This window comes from Sus scrofa, chromosome 6 (genome assembly GCF_054392235.1).
Source record: "Sus scrofa isolate SSC_HxYL_T2T_F1_AM1 chromosome 6, Sscrofa_HxYL_maternal_Yorkshire_Landrace_v2.0, whole genome shotgun sequence".
Taxonomy (NCBI): domain Eukaryota; kingdom Metazoa; phylum Chordata; class Mammalia; order Artiodactyla; family Suidae; genus Sus; species Sus scrofa.
Window position 1 is genome coordinate 47,803,548 of NC_139388.1, and position 26,087 is coordinate 47,829,634.

The window sequence follows — 26,087 nt, forward strand, 5'->3', positions numbered from 1 at the left end:
TTATATAGTCCTGCAACTATTACATAAATTTAATCAGTCATTAAAATCAAACCCACAAAGGAAAAAGAAAAAAAAAGTCCAAAACAGTTTCGAAGGTATATTCTATCAGTTAAAGAATTAATTATTCTAACTTTATAAGCTTCTTCTGTTTAAAAAAGAGATAAAGGAGTTCCTGTGTGGCTCAGTGGTTAACGAATCCGACTAGGAACCATGAGGTTGCAGGTTCAATCCCTGGCCTTGCTCAGTGGGTTAACGATCCGGCGTTGCCGTGAGCTGTGGTGTAGGTTGCAGATGTGGCTCGGATATCACGTTGCTGTGGCTGTGGTGTAGGCCGGTGGCTACAGCTCCAAATAGACCCCTAGCCTGGGAACCTCCATATGCCATGGGAGCGGCCCAAGAAATGGCAAAAAGACAAAAAAAAGAAATAAAGAACAAGGAAACACTGATAGGGATAGAGTAGGCTATTATATAAGTAGTTGTAGAAGTCCCAGTAGGGACCATAGATAGAGAGGGAGACCTAGGGAACTATGGGAGATCACTGTAAGTTAATGATCACTCAAGAGAGCTAGCCCGGAGTTTCCATCGTGGCGCAGCAGAAACGAATCCAACTAGGAACCGTGAGGTTGCAGGTTCGATCTCTGGCCTTGCTCAGTGGGCTAAGGATCCAGCGCTGCCATGAGCTGTGGTATAGGCTGCAGATGTGGTTTGGATCTGGCGTTGCTGTAGCTGTGGTTGTGGCACAGGCCAGCAGCTGTAGCTCTGATTAGACCCCTAACTGGGAACCTCCATATGTGTGGGGGTACAGCCATAAAAAGCAAAAAAAGAAAAAGACAACAACAACAACAACAAAAAAAAGACAAAAGACAAAAGACAAAAAAAAAAAAAAAAAGAAAGAAAGCTATCAGAACATCATTCAATGAAACAGGCTTACTTAACTATAAAAACATAAATAAAAGCACAAGTATACCTCAGCTCATTAAGTGAAAAATAAAATGAGGCCTGCATTCAAGTTCAGCAAGATAATGGTCCTTAGGACCAAGGATAGGAATTTAAGGGAAAGATGACATTCCAAAGTATGAAATCCTCAGGGAGTTCCCGTTGTGGCTCAGTGGTTAATGAATCTGACTAGGAACCATGAGGTTTCGGGTTCCATCCCTGGCCTTGCTCAGTGGGTTAAGGATTCGGCATTGCTGTGAGCTGTGGTGTAGGTCGCAGATGCAGCTCAGATCCAGTGTTGCTGTGGCTGTGGTGTAGGCCAGCAGCTACAGCTCTGATTAGACCCCTAGCCTGGGAACCTCCATATGCCACAGATGAGGTCCTAAAAAGACAAAAGACAAAAAAAAAAAAAAAGTGGAGAAAAGCCACACTATTTAATAAGTAGCATTGGGACAACTGATAACCCAATGGAAAATAATAAAAAATGGTATCTCTTCTTCACATCAAAAGGAAAATTAATTTTTCAGGTGAATTGAGGTTCTAAATGCGAAAAACATGGTTTTGAACTTTAAGGAGGAAATATAGGAAAACAGTTTCATGACCTCAAGGTAAATTTCTTTAACAAGAAGAGGAGGAAGCACAAATGATAAAGGAAAAGACTGCTGAGTGTGATTACATTGAATTTAAAGTTCTATATAATAAAGAGAGGCTCAGAATAGGAGCTTTCTGTAACACATACAACTAACAAAAGACTAATAAGCCAGCTACATAAATAACTGGTACAAATCAATAAGAAAGGACAAAGAACCCAATTTGCAATGGCAAATAGTAACAGCATACCCACTCCGTAACAACCCTATACCACTGGAAGTATGGAGGGAGGACGAGAGGATGTTTATGGCAGCAGAGACTGGAAGGAGGGTTGAGTTCTCATTCTCCAACCAAAAAAAGATAGTGCCTAAAACTGAAAAATCAAGTAGTGATGCAAGGATGGCTTTTGTTTGTTTGTCTTTTCTAGGGACGCTTCCCCTCTATGGAGGTTCCCAGGCTAGGGGTCTAATTGGAGCTGTAGCCACCAGCCTACACCACAGCCACAGCAACGTGGGATCGTTAACCCACTGAGCAAGGCCAGGGATCAAACCCACAACCTCATGGTTCCTAGTCGGATTCGTTAGCCACTGCACCACAATGGGAACTCCAAGGGTGGTATTTAGAAATATCAACTAAAAGTGTTGAGTGCTCGCTTTGACAGGGCACATATACTAAAACTGGAACCATACAGAGATTACCTTGACCTGTATACAAGGATGACACGCACATTTGTGAAGCATTCCATTTTTTGAAGCTTTCCTTGCTTTAGATACCCTTCATCTGTGCTCATGTAACATATCTCAATAAAACATCCCACTGTATTTTTTTTTTTTTTTTTTAGGAATTGGAAGTTCCATTGTGGCACAACGGGTTAAGAATCTGGCATTGCCGCAACTGTGGTGCAGGTCAGAACTGCAGTGCAAGTTCAGTCCTTGGCCTGGGAACTTCCACATGTTGCAGGTGCAGCCAAAAAACCCAAAAAAACAAAACTGAAAGTATATGCTTGGGATAGGGGAAGAGAAATGAGACAGAAGGGAAAACTGGCAGAGGATGCTGTTTTCTATAACAAACTTTGAGGAATTATTAACTTTGAATGAAAATTGTAAAAAATGAAACCCAGGAAAGGAAGCAACCCAGGAAAAAAAAAAAAAAAGAGAGAGCGATAATTCATGAAGTAGAAAAAACTTTGTATTATAACTAATGTCCTCAGAGAGGACATATTTAATCTGTGAAACAAGATAGAAATTAAAGAGAAAGGCAAAAAATAAGAAAGGCTTCTGGAAATCGACAATTCAAAGACTCAGTAGAAGAGTTTTGTTTTGTTTAGTTTTTGCTCTTTGGGGCCACATGCGTGGCACATGGAAGTTCTCAGGCTAGGAGTCGATTCAGAGCTCCCAGGCTACACCACAGCCACAGCAACACAGGATCCAAGCTGTGTCTGTGACCTACACCACAGCTCATGGCAACGTCGGATCCTTAATCCACTGATTGAAGCCAGGGATGGAACCCGCATCCTCATGGATCCTAGTTGGGTTTGTTAATCACTGAGCCACAACAGGAACTCCTAGAAGAAATTTTTTTTATTTGTTTTTTTGTTTGTTTGTTTTGTCTTTTTGCCTTTTCTAGGGCTGCTCCGGCATATGGAGGTTCCGAGGCTAGGGGTCTAATCGGAGCTGCAGCTGCAGGCCTATGCCAGAGCCACAGCAACGTGGGATCCCAGCCGTGTCTGCAACCTACACCACAGCTCACGGCAACGCCGGATCCTTAACCCACTGAGCAAGGCCAGGGATCGAACCTGCAACATCATAGTTCCTAGTCAGATTCGTTAACCACTGCGCCACGACAGGAACTCCAAGATTTTTTTTAAAGATAAATTAAGAAAACTTTCCAGAAGGGAAGAGAGACAGACAGACAGGAAGACAGACAGATGACAGACATTGAGAATCAGAGAAAAGTTGAAAATCAGTTCATGAGGTTTAACATTCATATGAGAAAAGTTCCAGAAAGTGAAATCAGAGAAAGCTGAGAAAGGAAATTATTAATTCAGGGAACACAAATCTCTCAATTGAAATGACCCATGACCAATCTTAGTACTTATCTCAATAAAAAAAATTTTTTTAAAAAACTCACACTATCATGAAGTTTTAGAACTCCAGAGATAAAGAGAAGATCACTGTAAATCAACTATACTTTAATTTTTTAAATAAATTTAAAAAGGAACAGGAAAAAAGAGAAAATCATAATAGGTTACAGAGAGGCAAAAATATCACATTAAAAGATTAAGGATCAAAATGACTTCTTAGCAAAATACTATAAAAGAAAAAGCAATGCCTTTCAAATTTTTTAAATAAAAGTTTTGAAATGAAAGTGAAAAACTATCATTATTTGCAGATACTATGACTGTCTTACCTAAAAAACACCCATGTTGATTACTGAAAAACTGACCATGAGAACTAGTTAAGAAGGCTGGATACGATATAAACATTAAAAAAAAATCAGTAGCTTCCAATCTCACAAACTCATTAGGTTTTAACCAAACTCATCTCTTTCACAAAAGAAGTCAGTATTCTAGATACTCATATTTCTGTGAATCTTATCATTACCCTCTTAGTTACTCGGTCCACACACCTTAGAGTTATCCTGTAATTTTCCTTCCATAGCAAAACAGCCACCATATATTATGGATTATTTCGAGACAATGTCTCTTGACTACATTCCTTCTGTTGCCACCCAGTACAAGACCCACATATTGTCATTTACTTCAGCAACAATTTGTCCAACTCCCTTCTCCCTTACCTAGCTCTATAGTAAAGGTGGGATGTATGGACATACTAGGATTCCCAGCCTTGAAGTCAGGGGTGACCACCTGACACAGGTCAGGCTAATGAGCCATATACAGAAGTCCTTGGGATGACGCTTTGTTTTCAACAGAAACTGAGGAAGTCAGAGACAATAGATAACATCTTTAAAGTGGTGGGGTGGGGGGCATATTGTTCATCCAGTAAAGAGATCCTTCAAAAACAGAACCGAGGATTTCCTGTTGTGGCTCAGCGGAAATGAATCTGACGAGCATCCATGAGGTCACAGGTTTGATCCCTGGCTTCTCCCGGTGGGTTAAGTATCCAGCATTGCTGTAGCTGTGGTATAGGTTGCAGACTCAGCTCAGATCTGGTGGTGCTGTGGCTGTGGTGTAGGCTGGAAGCTACAGTTCTGATTCTATCTCTAGCCTGGGAACCTCCATATGCCTCAGGTGCGGCCCTAAAAAGACAAAAAAAAAAAAAAAAAAAAAAAAAAAAACAGAACTGAAAGAAGCAGGGTCTCTCAGGCTTAAATAAAATGACCTCAGATGGAAGCAACACTGCAGGAAAGAATGAAGGATACGAGACAGAATAAAAATGGGATGGATACAAAGGAACATTTATTTTAAAAACAATAAAGATAATGTTTTATAAAACGTGTAATAAATACATAAGTAAAAACATAACAACAATAGCAAAAAAAAAGGCAAGAGGGTATTAAATATTGAGGTAAGTTTCTTGTATTTCTTATTGAGAAGGTGCTAAGAGCATTATTTTAAAGAAACCTATAACTATAATAAGTAAGGATGCATACAGTACTTTCTAGAGTAACCATAAAAAGATTACTACAAGAATGTTTATAAAGATAATAGAGGAGAAAAATAATTAAGAAATCGATTATTCCAAAGAGGGCAAGTAGGAAAGAGTAAATCAAGCTTCTTTATTGGGTATTTTCTTAATTTTTTAAAACTTTATTGAACTATAGTTGATTTACAAGGTTGCAAACAAAGTGATCCAGTCATACATATACACATATCCATTCTCTTTCAGATTCTTTTCCCACATTGATTATCACAAAATATTGGGTAGGTTCTGTGTGCTATGTAGCAGGTCCCCACTGGCCAATCATTCCACATACGTTAGTGTGAATATGCCAGAACCAAACCCCCCGTCCATCCCTCCCTCCACCATCACCTGTTCTCTCTAGTAACCATAAGTTTTTCAAAGTCTGTGAGTCTGTTTCTGTTCTGCAATTAAGTTCATTTGTATCCTTTTTTTAGATTCCACATATAGGTGCTATCATATGATGTTTGTCTTTCACTGACTAATTGCACTTACTATGATAGTCTCTAGGTTCATCCATGTTGCAGCAAATGACATCATTTCATTCTTTTTTATGGCTGAGTAATATTCCATTGTGTGTATATATATATATATATATACACATATATATACACAGACACACAAACACACACATATATATATACCACATCTTTTTAATCTAATCTTTTGCTTATGGCATTTAAGTTGCTTCCATGTCTTGGCTATTGTAAATAGTGCCACAATGAACATTGGGTGCATGTATCTTTTTTTTTTTTTTTTTTTTGTCTTCTTAGGGTCATACCCACAGCATATGGAGGTTCCCATGATAGGGGTCAAATCAGAGCTGCAGCTGCCAGCCACAGACACAGCCACAGCAATTCGGGGATTCAAACCGCATCTGCAACCTACACCACAGCTCATGGCAATGCCAGATACTTAACCCACTGAGCAAGGCCAGGAATTGAATCCACATCCTCATGAATACTAGTTGGGTTTGTTACTGCTAAGCTGCAGTGGGAACTCCAGCATGTATCTTTTAGAATTATGATTTTCTCCGGATAGATGTCTTAACTGGGGAGTTGTGGGACCCTAGGGTTTCCCAAGTTCTTGCCATGCAATGCTGGCACTCACAGAGATGAACAGTGATTAAGCAAGCCACTACCAATCTGGCTAGAGATCCTCAGCCCTCATGGCAAGGGGTAGTAGGACCATGTTCATTTTATTAAGCCCATTACTAGTTCTGAGGTAAGAAAAAGGGAGACAGGATGAGAGTCGAGAGACAGGAGGGAGCCAGATCATGCAGGTTCCTGCAGACCATTGTGAAGACTTCGGCTTTACTCAAAGATAGGAAATCATCGGTGGGTTTTGAACACAGGAGTGACCTGATTTGGCCTCTGTTCAAAAAGGAATATGACAGCTTTCTCAAGGAGTTTTACTATAAAGGGAGGAGAGGAATAAATCATCAGGGAAGGAAAGAGAATAAAGAAGCTTTTTTCAACCTTAGAATGGGTGATTTTATAGCAAATTGTATATGCTGATGAGAATGATCCAGTCGATAGGGAAAACAGGATGATACAGAAAAGGGGAAAAGTCCTGGAGCAAAGTGCTCGAAAAGGCATAGGAAGGGGGTACCCAAAGTAACAGGAGGGAAGGCAAAGAAACACAGAGGGATTCAGTCATTCTACAGATGTGATGACAGGTAGTTTCGCAGGTTTTCCTTGATTGTTCAAAGTGAGAATGAGAGAGAAGGTATATGAAGTTTCAGGAAAAGGAAGAAGTTGTTAAAAAGTCATCTAGGAGGAGTTCCCGTCGTGGCTCAGTAGTTAACGAATCTGACTAGGAACCATGAGGTTGTGGGTTCGATCCCTGGCCTTGCTCAGTGGGTTAAGGATCTGGCATTGCCATGAGCTGTGGTGAGTGGCCTTAGAATAGGCAAAAAGACAAAAAAAAAAAAAAAAAAAAGTCATAGGAGAAGAGTTCCCACTGTGGCTCAGTGGGATGAGAAGCTGATATAGTGTCTGTGAGGATGGGAGTTTGACCCCTGGCCTCGCTCAGTAGGTTAAGGATCCAGCGTTGCTGTGGCTGTGGCGTAGGCTGGCAGCTGCGCTGATTTGACCCCTAGCCCAGGAATGCCCATATGCCACAGGTGCAGCCCTAAAAGGAAACTAAAAAGTCATCTGGAAGTCAATTGCTTTCTTTCCTTAACTTTGTATGCAGAGAAATGGAGATATTTTAAGGACCTGCTGCTCTCAGTACCCTATCTACTCAAGAGGGTTCTTATGTGTGTATACATTATACTTAATGTAGGTACATAATCTTCACTATGAGATAGCAGAACTGATGAATATGCTGTACACAGAGTAATTACAACACACTCCCCACTCTCTCAAACCTCATAATTTAGGAAGTTCTTACTCTAAAATTACCCTTGCACATATCAAATCCATTAATTTACGAAGCTAGGCTCAGAGTTCCCTGGTGGTCTAGCAGTTAAAGACTTGGCATTGTCACTGCTCTGGCACGGATTTGATCCCTGGCCCAGGAACTTCCACATGTCATGGGTGTAGCACCCCCCCCCCCCCGAGAAAAAGAAGAACAGGAAGAGGAGAAGGAAGTAGAGGGGGAAGGGGTGGAGGAGGAGGAAGAAGAAGGAGAAGGGGAAGAAAAAGAAGTAGGAGAAGGAGAAGCTAGTCTGTTTTAAGGAATTGAGCCTAATAATCTGTATAAATGAAATCATGTCCCATGTTCTCCATAAAGTATGTGAAGAGAAGAACTATGTTTTGTTTTGGTTTTTTTGCCTTTTTTAGGGGGTGAACCACACCCGCAGCATATGGAGGTTCCCAGGCTAGGGGTCCAGTCGCAGCTACAACCACCGGCCTACACCACAGCCACAGCAACACAGGATCCGAGCTGCGTCTTCGACCTACACCACAGCTCATGGCAACACCGGATTCTTAACCCACAGTGAGCGAGGCCAGGGATCGAACTCACACCTTCATGGTACCTTCATGGTATCTTCATGGTCAGATTCATTTCTGCTGTGCCACGACAGAAACTCCAAGAGCAGAACTATGATTTAATATCAAGTACGTTTTTAGACATCATACCTTAAAATGCCTCATGTTCACGCCCCAAAAAACTACAACAGCCTGGAAATTCAGGAGCAGTAATGCATTGTGAAGATTCATTTCCTCCACACCAGCCCAGTCTCTACAGCCCACTCATGTATGATGCACAAAGGCTTCCAAAAATGTGATGCTCCTGAGTAGATCTTTTTCTGAACTGTTGGTGTTGCAGTTGGGGACCAAGGCATTCTAAAAGCCAAAAACATGTATCCTGCTCCCTCCTTCCCACCCCACACACACACAAAGATTGTATGATCATATACCAGCAGACAGAGACCACACAAAACCAAGAACCCAGAACTCCGATGATCCCGACCCCCACTTCCACCACACATACCCACACCCTAGGATTGTGTTAAATATACCTGAAGGTGTCATGGTTCAGGGGCAACTCTACTGGACCAGGAGCCAGCACTCCAGAGTTCTCACCCCAATTCTGCCATCAAAGAGCAGTGGGCTTGATAAGCTACAATGAGAATCTGGTCTGGACCAGACTATGATATGAACTTCAGCTGTTTCCAACCAACTCAGGTCAGTCTCATGACCTTTTGGGGACCTAAGGATATTAATTTCCACTCTAATCTAACTTCCTGGTGGCTTAGGGAGTTAAGGATCCCACAGTGTCACTGTTGTGGCAAAGGTTCAATCCCTGGCCCAGACACTGCCAGAAAAAAAAAAAAAAAAAAAGATCTAATTTCCACTCTGCAGGGGTGTTGGGACACAACAGAGACTCAGTGCATGTAATTATTGTTACTATGCATCTGTCTAAGCCGGTTTCCTAATTTTTGCAAATGCAATGGCTACTCATACCAGCTCCCCTTACCCTGAAGGGCTGCTGTGAGCATCCCATGGAATCACATGTAAGAAGTATGGGCATCAAAGCAAGAAGGGCTGAAGGAGAAATAAAATAGTGGGACTGAGTGATTATTCCTTTGAGACAAAGGAAATGTTCCTATTTGAGAAAAGCACACTTTCTCAAAAGAGCCTAGACAAAGAAGAAGAAGAAAAAGAAGAATTCCTGCTGTGGCACAACGGGATCCTCTACCTCTCTGCAGTGCCAGAATGCAGGTTCAATCCCCAGAGGGCATGAGGGTTAAAGGATCCAGCCAGGTAACTCCATAGGCCGCAGGGTGGTCAAAAAAGGAAAAAAAAAAAAAAGAATAAAAGAAGGGAATGAATAAATTATATTTAAAAAGAGGACTAACCATGGATACGTATGAGAGGAAGCCTAGAGAAAATCTGCCCTAGCACATGTTGAAAATTAAGGCATAAATTCACATGTCCACTTCATTTTTCCTAGTCTCCAAAGAATAATCTCAAGATTGCTTACAGCTGAAAGTGGTGTTTCTCAAAGTATCGCCCCAAGGACCACCTTTTTAAAACACAGATGAGACTTTTTAAAATATAGATGCCTGGGACTCTCCTCCAAGGATTCTGATCTTCAAATATGAATTTGACGGGGCAGCTATCATGGCTCAGCGGTAATGAATCCGACTAGGATCCATGAGGATGCGGGTTTGATCCCTGGCTTCACTCAGTGGGTTAAAGGCTCTGGCGTTGCCGAAAGCTGCAGTGTAGGATGCAGACACGACTCAGATCCTGTGTTGCTGTGGCTGCGGTGTAGGCCAGCAGCTGCAGCTCTGATTCGACCCCTAGCCTGGGAACTTCCATATGCCGCGAGTGTGACCCTAAAACAAGTAAATAAATAAATAAAAATAAAAGAGCTGAATTTGAACCCAGAAACCTACATTTTAATAAGCCTCCCAGAGGTGATGCTGGGGTCTGAACACTGAGGGCCACCTGAGCAGCCTCTCTCAGTGGGCAGCCCACTGACTGTGAGCTCAGGCTTACTCAGGAAGACTCCTAATACTAACTGCTGAGCACCCCCAACTCACCCACAACACTCCATAGGCTGGTGTCTGCAGTGTCCTGTGTCTCCACCCACAGTCGTTGGTTCTGAAAATGGAGAGCTGGCTTTGTGGGGAATATAATTATTCTTAAATGATTACACTATGAGCAAGAACACTGAAAATCCTGACATAAAACATCAATGAAAGTAGAATGAGAGGGAGAGTCTGCCATGCATCTGCATTTTTGATCAGAGAGAGGAAGTTTACAGTGTGTATCAAATGTTTTAAAAATTTGCACACCTTTTGAGCCAGCTATCTGACTTCAAAAAAATTATCCTTAGGAAATACAGAGATGTGTGCAAAGATGTGTGTATAGAGATATTCACTGTGCTCTATATTTAATAGAAAATAATTTAACCAATCACCCCAAAATTGAAAACTGGCTAGAAAAATAATGGAATCATAAAATAAAATGCTACTAACTAGCTATAGCACTCATGTTCTAAAAAATATTTAGTGATAAGGAAAAAGGTTCATGATCCATTGTTAACAGCTAGTTGCAAAATAGCATTATTATATATAACAATATATCCTATTTATTTTTATTATAGCTAGTTTATAATGTGTTAGTTTCAAGTGTACAGTAAAGTGATTCAGCTATGTATATACATATATATACTATTTTTCAGATTCTTCTCCATAACAGGTTATTATAAAATATTGAGGGAGTTCCCGTTGTGGCTCAGGGGAAATGAATCTGACTAGCAACCATGAGGTCACAGCTTTGATCCCTGACCTCGCTCAGGAGGTTAAGGATCTGCTGTTGCCAGGAGCTGTGGTGTAGGTCGCAGATGTGGCTCAGATCCCGCATTGCTATGGCTGTGGTGTAGGCTGGCAGCTGCAGCTGCAATTGGACCTCTAGCCTGGGAACCTCCATATGCCACCGGTGCAGCCCTAGAAACACCAAAAAAAAAAAAAAAGAAGAAGAAGATATTGAGTACAGTTCCCTGTGCTATGCTATGTTATATTCCCTGTGCTAGGTCCTTGATGTTTACATGTTTTATATATAGTTGTTTGTATCTCCTAATCCCAAACTCCTAATTTATCTCCCCCCATCCCAGCTCTCTCCTTTGGTAACCATAAGTTTGTTTTCTATCTCTGTGAGTCTATTTCTGTTTTGTAAATAAGTTCAGTGATATTTTATGACATTTCGCTTTCTCTGTTTGGCTTACTTCACATAACAAGAAAATCTCTATGCCCATACTTGTTCCTACTGGTGGCATTATTGCATTATTTTTTATGGCTAAGTACACACACACATACACACACACACACACACATATGCATGCACACCACATCTTCTTTATCCATTCAGCTGTCGATGGACATTTAGGTTGTTTCTGTGTCTTGGCTACTGTATAGATAATGCTGCTATGAATATTGGGGTGTATGTATCTTTTTGAATTATAGTTTTGTCTGGACACATGCCCAGGAGTGAGATTGCAAGATCATATGGTAACTATTTTTAGTTTTTTAAGGAAAATCTATACTGTTCTCCACAGTGGCACCAATTTACATTCTTACTAACAGTGTAGGAGGGTTCCCTTTTCCCCACATTGGTCCTATGTATATTCAATTTATTATATACATTCATATATATTATGTATATAATATACATATGTTATGGAAACACATATTCACCAAACATGGGAGAGAAACAGAAGGATACTGATTAAACTTTTAAGAGTCCTTCCATTCCCCCTTTTACTGCTGACAAAATGAGCCAATGAATGCTACAACTAGTTGGCAAATGTTTAAATAGAAACAAGATTTGCATAGATTCAAAGATATTTATTAATACAAACAGAAGTGACCAAGCCCAGAAGACACCACCATAACCTAGTGATCATAACCTAGATTAATAAAGCCATTAATAAGACCTATCAAGACCATGAACCCTTGGATATGAAGCAATGAGAAAAGCCCATTTCTGTGGTACTCTTGCCAACAGTACATAACTTCATTGCAATCAAGTAGGAACATCCAACAAATTCAAATAAAGTTAAGAGTCTACAAAATAACTAGTCAGTACTCTTCAGAAGTGTCAGGGTCATGACAGACTGCTGCTGCACTGACAAAGACGGAAGAGATTAAGGAGACATGATGATTAAACATACTGTTTAATACTAGACTGGCTCCCGGAACAGCAAAAGAACATTAAATGGAAACCCTGGTAAAATCCAGATAAAGCCTGTAGTTTAGTGAGTAGTATCGTACCAATGTCAGTGTCCTGGCGGTGGGGGGGAGGGTTGCTGTTTTTTGGCCATTGTCATTTTTGGCTCTGTGTCTTTTTGGTTGTTGCTGTTGTGGTTTTTGTTTGTTTTTACTATTTTCTAAGTCTCCTGCATTGATAATATACTATTTCTGTAGTCATAAAGCAGGATTTCTCCGCTGTCTTGAATAACTATATATGCTTCAATAATACTGTGCTAAATCAGACTGCCTAAGAAAATCCTGCTGACTTCTTTGACAACCAGACTGGTTCAAAGCAACAAACAGGAATGCTGCCCTGCTATAACTTCCCAGACCATCCATCCCTTCTTTCTCGGTCAAACACTGCTCAGAATTCAAACAGAATTCTAAAACTAACTTTTCATGTCAAATAAGTCACTTTGTTACAAGGTCTTACCCATCACAGAGATTCCCCTCAATATATTTTCTGAAAATAACTTGTCATTGAAGGCACTTGAATTGTCTTTAGTAATAAGTCAAAATGTTTGAATAGGCTGTTATAAACAGACCTAGAAATGTCATTTTCACTGAGCGCTGGATCAATTTAGATGTTGTTTTTCACTGAATAATAACAGCATCGTGCTGTCTGTCTAAAATTCCAACACTGAGTAATGAGACTAATTACTGGGTAAACTCAGCCCTGAGGAGGCCAAGGGGGCAGACATTCTCGGCAGCTGTCCAACGTGGAAAATCTGGAGAAGCGGCATATGTTGTACAGAGGCTGCTGATGATGCAAGGCTCAGCCAAGAGGATCAAAGGATGAGGGGTATTCTGGGAAGAGGATAAGGTATTCATTTTTCCAAAAAAAAGACAGTGGGCGAGGCATGGATTTAAAGTATTTGCCAAATACAGGAGTTCCCTTCGTGGCTCAGTGGTTAACCAATCCTTCTAGAAACCATGAGGTTGCAGGTTCGATCCCTGGCCTCACTCAGTGGGTCAAGGATCTGGCATTGTCATGAGCTGTGGTGTAGGTCTCAGATGCGGCTCAGATCCCGCGTTGCTGTGGCTCTGGCGTAGGCTGGCGGCAACAGCTCCAATTCGACCTCTAGCCTGGGAACCTCCATGTGCCGCAGGAGCAGCACAAGAAATGGCAAAAAGACAAAAAAGAAATAAAGTATTTGCCAAATACAAAGCAATTTCAAACCCTTCAATAATTCTGCAAGGCCCTCGCTCTTATGCATTCAAAAAATATTTATTGAGCATTGTTTCAGCACTGGAGATATAGCAGGATAGAGCTGGCAGCCTAACAGGAGACAGATATTATACAATAACCATTCGAATAATTGTAAAATCATGACCAATGTCCCACAGGAAAAGTTCAATAAGAATGATAATCTGGAGGGTCAGAAAATAGGATGTTCTGAAGATGTTGGGGTTTTTTAATTATCTTTTTATTTTGAGATAATTATAGATTTTATGCAATTATAAAAAATAATTGAGACCTATTTTTAAGTTTAGAGGGTTCTTTTTTGGCCACACCCATGGCATGTGGAAATTCCCAGGCCAGGGATTCAACCTGTGCCACAGCAGTGACCCCAGCCGCTACAGTGACAACACTTAACCCACTGCACCACAAGGGAACTCCTAAAGGGTTCTTTATATATCATAAACACTAGTTCTTTGTTGGATGTGTAGTTTGCAAATTTTTTCTCCCAGTCTGTAATTTGTCTTCTCATCCTCTTCAAATGGGCTTTAGGAGAGCAAATGTTTTTAATTCTGATGAAGTCCAGTTTATCAATTTTTCCTTCCATGGATCATGCATTTGATATCACATCTAAGAACTCTGCATAGTTCTATATCCTGAAGATTTGCACCTTTGGTTTTTTCCCTAAAAGATTTCTAGTTTTGTATTTTACATTTTGAGTTATAGGTCAAGATTCATTTTTTGCCTATGGATGTCCAACTGCTCCAACACTGTTGCAAAGCTATGCTTCCTCCATTGAATTGCTTTTGCACTTTCGTAAAAAAAATAAGTTGGGTAAGAGTTCCCACTGTGGCCCAGTAGGTTAATGATCCTGCTTGTCTCTGTGGAGACGCCAGTTCAATCCCCAGCCCAGGATAGTAGGTTAAGGATCTGGCATTGCTGCAGCTGTGGTGTAGGTCACAGCTGTGGCTCAGATTCGATCCCTGACCTGGGAGCTTCCATATGCCATGGGAGTGGCTAAAAAAGAAAAAAAATAATAACAGCTTGGGTATATTTGTGTAGGTCTATTTCTGGGTTATCTATTTTGTTCCAATGATCTATGTGTCCAGCCCTCCTCCAATACTACACTGTTTAATTATTGTAGCTATATAGTAGGCCTTAATATCAGGTTAAAGTGATTCCTTATTATGCTTTTTCTGTTTGTTTTTTGGTTTTTGTTTGTTTTGTTGTTGTTGTTGTTGTTGTTTTGGCAGAGCCTAAAGCATGTAGAAGTTCCCAGTCAGGGATCAAACCCACATCACAGCAGCAACCCAAGCCACAGTTGTAATAATGCCAGATCCTTAATCCACTGTGCCACCAGGGAATTCCATATTGTTCTTTTTATTTATTTATTTATTTATTTATTTATTTATTTTTTGCTTTTTAGGACCCCATCTTCGGCAAATGGAGGTTCCCAGGATAGGGGTCCAATCGGAGCTGTTGCTGCCGGCCTACGCCAGAGCCACAGCAATGCCACATCTGAGTCATGTCTTTGACCTACACCACAGCTCACAGCAATGCCAGATCCTTAACCCACTGAGCAAGGCCAGGGATCGAACCCACAACCTCATGGTCCCTAGTCGGATCCATTTCCACTGCGCCACAATGGGAACTCCAGTATTATGCTTTTAAATTTGGTTTCCACACTGTTAGTATATGGAAATGCAATTGATGTTTGTGTATTGATCTTGCATCCTGTGATATTGCTGAACTTATTTATTAGTTCTATAATGTTTTGTTTCAGTAAATTCCTTGAGATTGGCTATGTGGATAATCACATCATCTGCAAACAAAGACAGTTTTAATTGTTCTTTTCCAATCTGTGTGTCTAGTATTTTTTTCTTGCTTTATTTTAGTGGTTAGAACTTCCAGTATTGTGTTGAAAAAGAGGGGTAAAAATGGATATCCTTTCCTTTCTTTTTTTTTTTTTTTTTTTTTTTTGCATTTTAGGGCCACATCCGCAGCATATGAAGTTTCCCAGACTAGGGGTCAAATCGGAGCCACAGCCACAGCCACAACAGATCTGAGCGAGGTCAAGGATCAAACCCACAACCTCATGGTTCCAAGTCAGATTTGTTTCTGCTGTGCCACAATGGGAACTCCTTTGCTTTGCTTTGTTTTTGATCTTAGAAAGAAAGCATTCAGGCTTTCACCATTAAGTATATGGTAGCTGTAGAGTTTTGTGCATGTTCTTTCTTTCATTGAGGATGTTCTTCTCTATTCCTAGTTTACGGAAAGTTTTTATCATGATTTTGTCAGATGCTTTTTGTGTCAAGAGATATGAACATATGATTTTTTTTTTCTTTAGCTTGTTGGTATGGTAGATTATGTTAATTTTCAAATGTTGAAACAGGCTTTCATACCCAGAATAATTTCACTTGTTCAGGATGTGCATCTCCTCCCACCTCACATTGCTACATTCAGTGTCCTAGTGTTTTGTTGAGAATATACATATATATGGGGGGGCAGGGGGAGCGAAAGAGAGAGACTCATAGACATAGGAAAGAAACTTATGGTTACTAAAGGGGAAAGGGGGGTTGGGGAGAGATGAAGTAGGAGGTCAGGATTAATTTATACACACTACTACACATAAAATAGATAACCGTAGTTTTCCTATGACCCAGAAGGTTAAAGAACCAGCATTGTTGGTGTAGCAGCTTGGGTCACTACTGTGGCATGGGTTCAATCCCTGGCCCAAGAACTTCCACATGCCATGGGCACAGCCAAAATAAAATAACCAACAAGGATCTACTATATAGCACAGGGAACTATACTCAAAATTTTGTAATAACCTATTAAGAGAAAATATTCTGAAAAAGAACATATATATGTATATATGTATAACTGAATCACTGCTATATGCTCGAAACTAACACAACATTGTAAATCAACTATACTTCAATTAAATAAATTAATTAAAATTTTTTAATATTTAAAAAGGAACATATTGGGAGTTCCCATTGTGGCACAGCAGAAACAAACCTGACTAATAGCCTCGCTCAGTGGGTCAGGGATCCAGCATTGCCGTGAGCTGCAGTCTAGGTCACAGATGCAACTCAGATCCTGCATTGCTATGGCTGTGGCGTAGGCCAGCAGCTGTAGCTCCAATTTGACTCCTAGCCCGGGAACTTCCATATGCCTTGGGTGTGGCCCTAAAAAAAAGACAAAAAAATTAAAAGGAATATATTGTACCTTTCTTATTTGGGTAATTGTCCTATATGAGACAACCACTTCTGCTCAAAATGATGACATATGAGAAAGAGAAAAATAAGACAACCCAAAGTTCCTTTTCCTTTTGTTTTTTACTCATCAGTAACCTGAAAGTTTAGAGTGTGCACATGTAAATAAGTGAAACAGTTCAGTTAGTTTTGTGCAGCCGTTCCACTATTATAAGAACAAAATACACATGCATGCACAAGCTACGAAATTAATTTTGATGATTCCACATTAAATGCTCATACATTTGTATTTTAAACTAACATTACATGATTACTATACTATAAAGATGAATAGTAAAATTCCTGCTAATAATTTCAGTTTTTAATTTTTCTTTACTAATATGATATTAAATCTCTAACAAAAAACTCCATGACGACTCAAAAGAGAGGCTACAAAAAGGAAAAATTGTTATCATGCTTTTTTTGAATACAAATCCCTGTATCTTCATTTTGCACTGGGCCTTAGAAATTATGCACCCAGTTCTGGTTGTCACAGCCTATAAAATGCTGTTAACACTTTTAACCATGTACCAATAGAAAAATCTGTTTCAAATTTTTCTCCCCCACAGCATGCAGCAGCTTGATGTGGGATCTCAGTTCCCAGATCAGAGCTTGAACCTGGGCCAAATCCTAACTACCAGACCATCAGGGAACGCCCCAAAATTTTAAATTATCAAGAACTATGCCACCAAAAACATTAGTTTTTAAAATCTGTAAATGTGTGTTGTTACTCATGTACCACTATTATCCCATTAGATTTGATAAGTAATAAAAAAAATTTTTAAAGGAAAAGACTTTGTTTTGGTACCTTCAGTGGCACACTTTTCCTACTCCTTGAACTAAGACCCCACATCTTCATTCTGCACTGGGCCCCAGAAATTATGCGGCTGGCCTTGTTTATAGGTCAAGCCCTCAAGTAAGCAATGCCTCCAAGGCAAATCTCTATGCTAACCCTCATCTGCCACCATTTCAGGGCACACGAAAATGGACAGCACAGGAAATACCCAGCCCTCCCTCTGGGACTGCTAACAGAAAACAAATTTCCCAGATACTGTAGAAAGACTGTCAAGAAATCACCCCCCTGAGTCACCTCACTGAGCAGAGAGGCGGGCCTACACACAGGCAGAGCTGCCCAAGCAACAGCAGGGCCAAAGGACACAGCGTGCACTGGGCAAACACCTCCCAGGAACTCAGCACACAAAACTAACCCCAAAGAAAATCAGCTCAAAGAACAGAGCTACGCTTTCCCAAAAAGGCTTCTCAGGACAGCAAGTGGAAAAGAACATGAATTCAATAAAGCTTAAGGACAAGATGGAAAACAACAAAATGGGACCAAAAGGGAGAGGGCAAACAATGAAACTGAAGACCAAAACATTACAGAACAATGTGTTAGAAATGGCAAGAAACAGATTCCACCACAGCTGATGAGCCAATGAAAGACACATGGAGAAAAGGGGTTTACAGCAATGGCAGTGCACAATGATTCAAAAGTCAAAACAAAATTAAAACAATTAGAGGGAAATTTATGGCTATGCAGGGCAGGTGACCATGGACCTGTATTAGGATGGCTGGTGTCCCTGCAGCGAAAAACCAAACAAATGGAACCAAAATTTTCCAAGATGAAAGGCCAGATAATTTCCCTAATTAGAGGGAAAAAAAAAAGGTCTGGATATTGAAAGGTCATTATCACTGTCAACTGAAACAAACAAAGAAACAAACAAAAAACGCACAACCTAAAAGTTGGGAATTAGCTTTTATTCAGGGACTATAGCCCAGGAATCAGCCTCTCAGGTAGCTCTGAAGGACTGCCCCAAAGAGTTAAGGGAGGAGCCAAGATATAGTTTTTGCTGGAAGAAAAAAAAATGTAGTCAGAACATCAAAAGGTTACTGCTAATCACAAAAAACCAGACATCTGAAGTTAATGATTTTAGTGCTTTTCTGTTTGGGAGGATGCAAAGGTCTGGGTTCACTGAATTATTCCTTTAATATGCATCTTAACTATTTAGGGTCAGTATCCTGTTTTTTTCTCCATCCTGAATCTCCCTCCAGATATACCATCAAAGCCGCTGCACTGGCTGGTGGTGGGCAACATTCGTTGTTTACCAGAATGGCAAGCAACAACATTTTGTCCACAGCACATAACAAGAAATTGGATACAAAAAGCCCAATTTCCTACCAAAGTCGCTGAACTTCAACCATAAAAATTTCTTCACTTTGAAAAACTTATGTTTATCAAAGGGGACAGGATGGGGGTGGGGGGTAGGGATTGGCATATGACACACCGAGGTATATGGAATGATTGGCCAACAGAGATGTGCTGTATAGCACAGAGAACTCTACACAATATTGTGATGATTATGTAGGAAAAGAATCTGAAAGAGAATGGATATGTGTATATGTGTAACTGAATCATTTTGGTACACAGCAGAACTTGTCACAACCTTATAAATCAACTATACTTCAATAAAATTTTTAAAAATTAAAATAAACAAAAATTAAAAAAGACTTCCTCAGATACCAGGTAGAAGAATCTGGATGGCCTCAGCCTGCCCCACAGCAGCATTCAAAGCCAGAAGACCACATGGAAACGTGTGCTGAAGCAAAGAATGTGTGCACGTGTGTGTGGGGTCTGCTATGGTGCTCATTCAATGCTAATGGTGGTTATTTCTGGGTGGTGGGATTTAGGAAAGGTTATGTATGTTTTTACACTTGATCATTGCAGTTTTCTGCACTCTTTGAACTCTTTAGAATGAGCAAATATCACTGTTATCAAACCAAAAGGCTCTGGGTCCAAATTTCCATTGTGGTACAGGGCGGGGGTGGGGTTCGCTGAAAGCCACAATTTTCAGGACATCAGCAATGTGGCCTACAAATCAACAATATTCTCACCCACTCTACCTGGAGAGAGCACAGACCCACAAGTTAAGAGTTTGGTCCTACAAGACTTTGTCTCCCTCCCCCACTTTAGACACCAGTCATAAGCCAAAATTAGCATCTGGCTTCTGAACAACCAGCTATAGATTGTTGGTTCCCTTGGGTTGGATTCATGCACTAGAGCAGCTCACAAAACACAGGGAAATATTTTATTTACTAGATTACCAATCTCTTTTTTTTTTTTTTTTTTTTTTGCTTTTTAGGACCACACTTGTAGCATATGGAGGTTCCCAGGCTAGGGGTCCAATCAGAGCTACGCTGCCAACCTACACCACAGCCACAGCAACTCAGGATCCGAGCTGCGTCTGCAACCCACACCACAGCCCATGGCAACGCCAGGTGCTTAACCCACTAAGCGAGGCCAGGGAGCGAACTCACAACCTCATGGTTCCTAGTCGGATTCATTTCCACTGAGCCACAATGGGAACTCCCCAATCTATTATTTTAAAAAAAATAAAATAAAAAAGCTAGAACTCAAGAACAGCCAGATATGAGAAAAGGGCACAGGACTTCCCCTCTCTCTCCAGGAGTGCCCCTCTCTCCAATCTCCACATGTTCACCAACCTAGACTCTCCAAATCCCACCCTTTTGGGGTCTTATGAAGGTTTTATTACATAAGCACAATTACTTTGATCACTGGCCAAACAGCTATTGATTCAACCTCCAACCCCTCTCCCCCCCTCCCAGACCAGGTCTGAAGATAGGTCTAAATGTTCCAACCCTCTAATCCCAGGGTTGGTTTTTCCAGCAACCAACCCCCATCCTTGGGTGCTTTCCAAAAGTCAGTTTATTAACATAAGAAACACCTTTAAGCTCTCACCACCTAGGAAATTCAAAGGGTTTGAGGAGCTGTGAGCCAGGAACCACGATGACCAAATATTTGATCATCTGAATGACAAAATATACATTTCCTATAAATCACAGTATCACACAAACTGGTGATGATTCTTTCTTTAAAAAAAAAAATTAAAGCAAATATACAAAGTTGTTAGTAGTGGTCTGGTCCAAAGTGGAAGGAATGTGGATGATGGCTGTTTTCTTTTTTGCTGTGAATTTTTAATTTCTAAAAATTAACAAGCAAATAAATAGAGCAGAAGGAAGAGTGGCAAAAGAAATGGCATGAACCTAATGGAAGGAGACTAGTATCATCCAAGAATGAGGACCAGAACAGCGTGGAAAAGAAAGTCACGAGGTGAAGCAGAGGGGTGGGAAAACTAACAGCAGAGTTTACAGGCCATGCTGGAGACCTGGAATGTCAAATAAAAGCTTGCCTCTAATCAAAATGTAATCCACTGCAGAAACTTCAATTCTCATTCTTAGCCCACAACTAAAAAAAAAAAAAAAAATTTTTTTTTAATTTTCTCTTCAGGGCTGCACCCCCAGCATATAGAGGTTCCCAGGCTGGAGGCTGAACTGGAGCTACAGCTGCCAGTCTACACCACAGCCAGATCCAAGCTACATCTTCGACCTACACCACAGCTCACAGCAATACTGGATCCTTAACTCACTGAGTGAGGCCAGGAATCAAACCCTCATGGATCCTAGTTGATTTCATTAACCTCTGAGCCACGAAGGGAACTCCAAAAATGTTTCTGAAATAGTTAAAAATTAACCATGTTCAGAGTTGTCTGCATACCTCTATGGCCAATGCAGTACACTTGGAAGATAACTCTATCCTTCAGTCTGCTATAGTACTTTTCCATTCTAAAATAGCCTTTCCTGTGTTCTAGGATAGTCTGAGTAAAAAGGTGATGCTAAAGATACTAAACACGTCACATAATTACAATAATGTTGGAGTTCCCTCGTGGCACAGTGGGTTAAGAACCTGGCGTTGTCACTGCTGTGGCACAGGTTTGATCCCTAGCCTGGGAACTTTTGCATGCTGTAGGACGCAGCCAAAAAGAAAAAAAAAAAAAAAAAAAAAAAAAGGTTAAATCAACTCCAACAAACCGCAAGTGAAAAACCAACTTGTTCCTATATGTAAAACTTTGATTAGTATTTCAGAGTTTCTCCAGAAACTTCATTTCAAATGTCAGCAAAGACAGTAATCAAACATATAAAACTAGATGGCAGCACTTGCCTAACGTTTTAAGGTCACAAACGGAAGTCACACTGCTGTCACCTTTCGTTCCTTTTGTGTGTGTGTGTGTGTGTGTGTGTGTGTCTTTTTGCTATTTCTTTGGGCCGCTCCCACGGCATATGGAGGTTCCCAGGCTAGGGGTCCAATCGGAGCTGTAGCCGCCAGCCTACGCCAGAGCAACTCGGGATCCGAGCCGCATCTGCAACCTACACCACAGCTCACAGCAACGCCGGATCGTTAACCCACTGAGCAAGGGCAGGGACCCAACCCGCAACCTCATGGTTCCTAGTCGGGTTCGTTAACCACTGCGCCACAACGGGAACTCCTTGTTCTTTCTTTTTAATTGAAATATAGTTGATTTACAATATTGTGTTAGTTTCAGGTGCTGTCATTTTTCAAACATCAAAAAGAATTAGGAATCAGAAGAGAAAATTCTATGAGTTGATACAAATGGTTTGATTTTGTTTATAAATTCCAAACAATGTAAACATTCATACATACTTTTTTTTCCAATTCAGTTTGCTTAAATTAAGCATGAGTTCATAAGTTCTTAACAGCTACCCTGGTTTCGATATGAGAGAAGGAAAAGAGCCACAACATCAAAAAAGATTTTTATTAAAGCCATTATAGATCCCATAAGGACCAGGGAAGGATGCAGACACTAAATGAAGAAAAGGTGGCTACTCTGCTCCCACCTTGCAAGTCTCCCTAGCCTGGCCTCTGTTTTGCTGCAGCCAGGCAGCCACCTTCCAGGAGCAGACCTCCAGAGCTCTCCTGAGAACACCAGTGGTGTAGAAGCTCACATGGTCCAAAGGGTCATAGCTCCAAAGTCTCACCAAAGGGTTGGTCCACAATCATCATTACTACATGAAATCCAAGCAATCAACTGCAAAACAGTGTGACATCATATTTCTACAGCTCTTTTTAGTTACCAAACATTTCTTTTCATATGCATCATCGAATTTAATTTCCACAACACTGTAAGGCGATTATCAATATCTTCATTTTACAAATGAAGTACTAAAGCCAGAGATATTCAGCATCTTACCTGAGGTCACACTGGCAGAGCTGGATAGAGTCCAGGTCTTCCTGGCTCTAAATTCAGAGGGCTGTTCACATCACAATAGTTGACAAAAGTAATTGACCACCCTCTATCCCTAAAGTAGACTCATAGCCACTACCCTTACTCCACCCCACCCTGTTACTATCACATCACCTATTATTCCATCCAAAGTTATTTTATATATTGTCCATCTCCTTCTTCCTCCCTCATTTTAAACATATCTTCTAGAACATGTGTTGTACCAGGGTAGGGACTTTTTTGCCTTGTCTACTGCTGAATCACCAACACCTACAGCAATGTCTGAAATATAGCAGGCATGCAATAAAAAATGAAATGAATAGGACTTCCCACTTTGGTATAGCGGGTTAAGGATCCAGTGTTATCTCTTCCGTGGCACAGGTTCAATCCCCAGCCTGGTGCAGTGAGTTAAGGATCCAGCATTACCACAACTGTGGCATAGGTCAGAGCTACAGCTTGGATTTGATCCCTGACCTAGGAACTTTCATATGCCCCCCAAAAAATGAAATGAGTAAATGAATAAATGAAAGATTTCTGGGCATAAGGCTTGTCCAAAGGTCTTAAAACCTATAGCATGCCTAGGACTTCCAGTCATATGGGGCATCAGAATGTAATATACTTTTGAGACTCCTGCTTCAATGAAGACAGCAACCCAGTTCACTGTCTTGCAATAAAACTGGTCTTCCAGAGACACGGCATCCTCAATTCTATGCATCATCACCTTGTGACCGCCCCAGGTAAATTCAGTTCTCACTTTCTCATGAGAATCTGATTTTGTAAGACATCCTTCATGTTTTCTGACATGTAGTTTTACTTATCTTCACTTTTACTGTTAAATTTATACCCACACTTATTATGTGTCTCTTACTTGCAAGTCATTAGCTTAATATAGTGAGACAGAAAAAGTAACTTGATATTTTAAAATAGTCATTTGATAGCAAGGATTCTGGTGTAAGAAGTTTACAAATTTGTTGGAGGAAAAAAAAAAATGAAGAGGGAAGCAAAAAGAAAAAGATAGAGAAATTCCCATTGTGGCTCAGCGGGTTAAGAACCCAACACAGTGTCTGTGAGGATTTGGGTTCGATCCCTGGCCTCACTCAGTGGCTTAAGGATCCAACGTTGTGCAAGCTGCAGTTCAGGTGGCAGATGCAGCTGGGATCCCATGTTGCTGTGGCTGTGGTGTCCGCCGGCAGCTGCAGCTCTGATTCGACTCCTAGCCCAGGAACTTCCATATGCTGCAGGTGTGGCCATAAGAAGAAAATTTTTAAAAAGATATAAACAAAGCATCATGATACAGTGGCACAAGGTTAGTTGTCAAATTAAATATGAACAAGTTATTTGCAATAGAAGCTGGACTGCAAAGAAAAAACTTCTGGAAAGGCAGAAAATGAATTTGAGTTAGCCCTTGAAAAATGAGGAGGATTTATAAAAGTACAAAGAATGAAAAAGTCATGAAAGTGCAAGTAAACTCGTCTTGCTAAAGAAGACAGTATGGTTTAGTGAGAAATCAGAAAGAAGGCTCACAGCAAAAAGAGACCCATTCAAGTAAAGACCATTAATGCTAGGCTAGAAATCTGAAATTTATTTTGAAAGCCACTTAAAAGTTTAATGCAGGGCTTAATCAATGTGGTATATTGGGGAGAATATTTTGACACAGAACGAGACTGAAGGATGAAAGGAGCCTGTCACAGATCCACCCGGCCTCTCAATAGGGAGTGTTCCTCTTTATAACACAAGCTTTGAGAACAGAGTTTATTCCCTAACAACAGTTTCTGGATGAATGTTTCCAGAATGTTCATTCTTGCACATACCTTGTTTAACCAGAAGAGACCACAGATAACCACTCACATACTGACATCTTCAAACTCTGCTTTACAATAACACTAAAAACGACAAGTCTTTACTCAACCTGTATCCCAGTGGGCAAGCAGGCTCTGCTCCCTTCTCGCCAACATCCAGACAAAATACCAGCATCTCTATGCTACCTCATTTTGTTCCAGTCAAGTCTATCTTGCTTTTTTTGGGTTTGTTTTTTTGTTTGTTTGTTTTTTGGTTTTTTTTTTTTTTTTTTTTTTTTTTTTGCTTTTTAGGGCTGAACCTGTGGCATATGGAGACTCCCAGGCTAGGGGTCCAATCGGAGCTACAGCTGCCAGCCTACGCCACAGCTACAGCAACGCTGAATCCAAGCAGTATCTGCGACCTACACCACAGCTCATGGCCAAGCCAGATCCTTAACCCACTGAGCAAGGCCAGGGATCAAACCCTCGGCCTCATGGTTCCTAGTCGGATTTCTTTCCACTGCACCACAACAGGAACTCCCTGTACGTTATACTTACAGGAGATCTGTAAGTATAACGTAAAGATCCTAATATTGTTCCTTACCCTCTCCTTGGACCTCACATCAGTGCTCATGCTATTTTAGGTCCTAAGACTTTGCAGCTTTAAAGTAACTTCTCCTTGCCTTTCTTTGGCTGTGACAGCAATGGCCACCTCTTCACAGCTGAGACGAAGACCAATTATTGGCATCTTGGTCTCTACTCTTTGCCTTTCAGGCCTTCGTCCTTTGCAGCACATGATATAGAGAGAAGAATGCAGCAATGTTGTTGCTCTGTGATGACAATAAGTTATTTCTATTCTTCAAAGCAGTGTAAATAGGGCAGCAAGTCTGTGCGTTTGCAAAACAGCATCTCACAAAAGAAGCTTAAATGCACCCAACTCCCAGTCTATGCTCAGCATAAAACACCTGCCAGCAGAAAACCAGGAGATTGCCACTCTAAAACTGGTCTCAGATTTGCCTTTATTTCTTAAACATGCTAAAGGATATAACAGTTAATGATACATTTTCCTGTTCAAATATCAATATTTCCTAAAAGCTCCAAACAAAATCCTTTGGAAGAAACTAATATTTGGGGGAGATGTCTTAGGTACCAGGTTTTCTACTAAGCAGTTTTCATACATTACTTATTTATCCTTCAAACAACCCTTTTAGGTGAGTACTATCCCCATTTTACAGATGATGAAACTAAGGTTAAAAAATATGAAGTGACTTGGCCAAGGTACCACAGAATGTAAGTAGTGGGCGTAAGGTTTATCCTAGCCCCATCTTCACTGTACCAGCCCACCTTGCCTTCACATGGCATTCAGGCTCTAAACAGTATAGCCCCAAACTGCCTCTCC

The 26,087-nt window shown here is 40.7% G+C and overlaps 1 protein-coding gene and 1 non-coding gene across 7 annotated transcripts in view; one reads left to right on the plus strand and one right to left on the minus strand.

Annotated features, from left to right (window-relative positions):
• Window positions 1-26,087, minus strand: part of LOC100623157 (uncharacterized) — a 247,612-nt gene that overhangs the window by 215,831 nt on the left and 5,694 nt on the right. The gene's annotated exons all lie outside the window — the stretch shown is intronic.
• Window positions 2,173-2,278, plus strand: LOC146402328 (U6 spliceosomal RNA). The gene has a single exon (XR_014808690.1). It is a non-coding gene; the product is annotated as a U6 spliceosomal RNA (small nuclear RNA).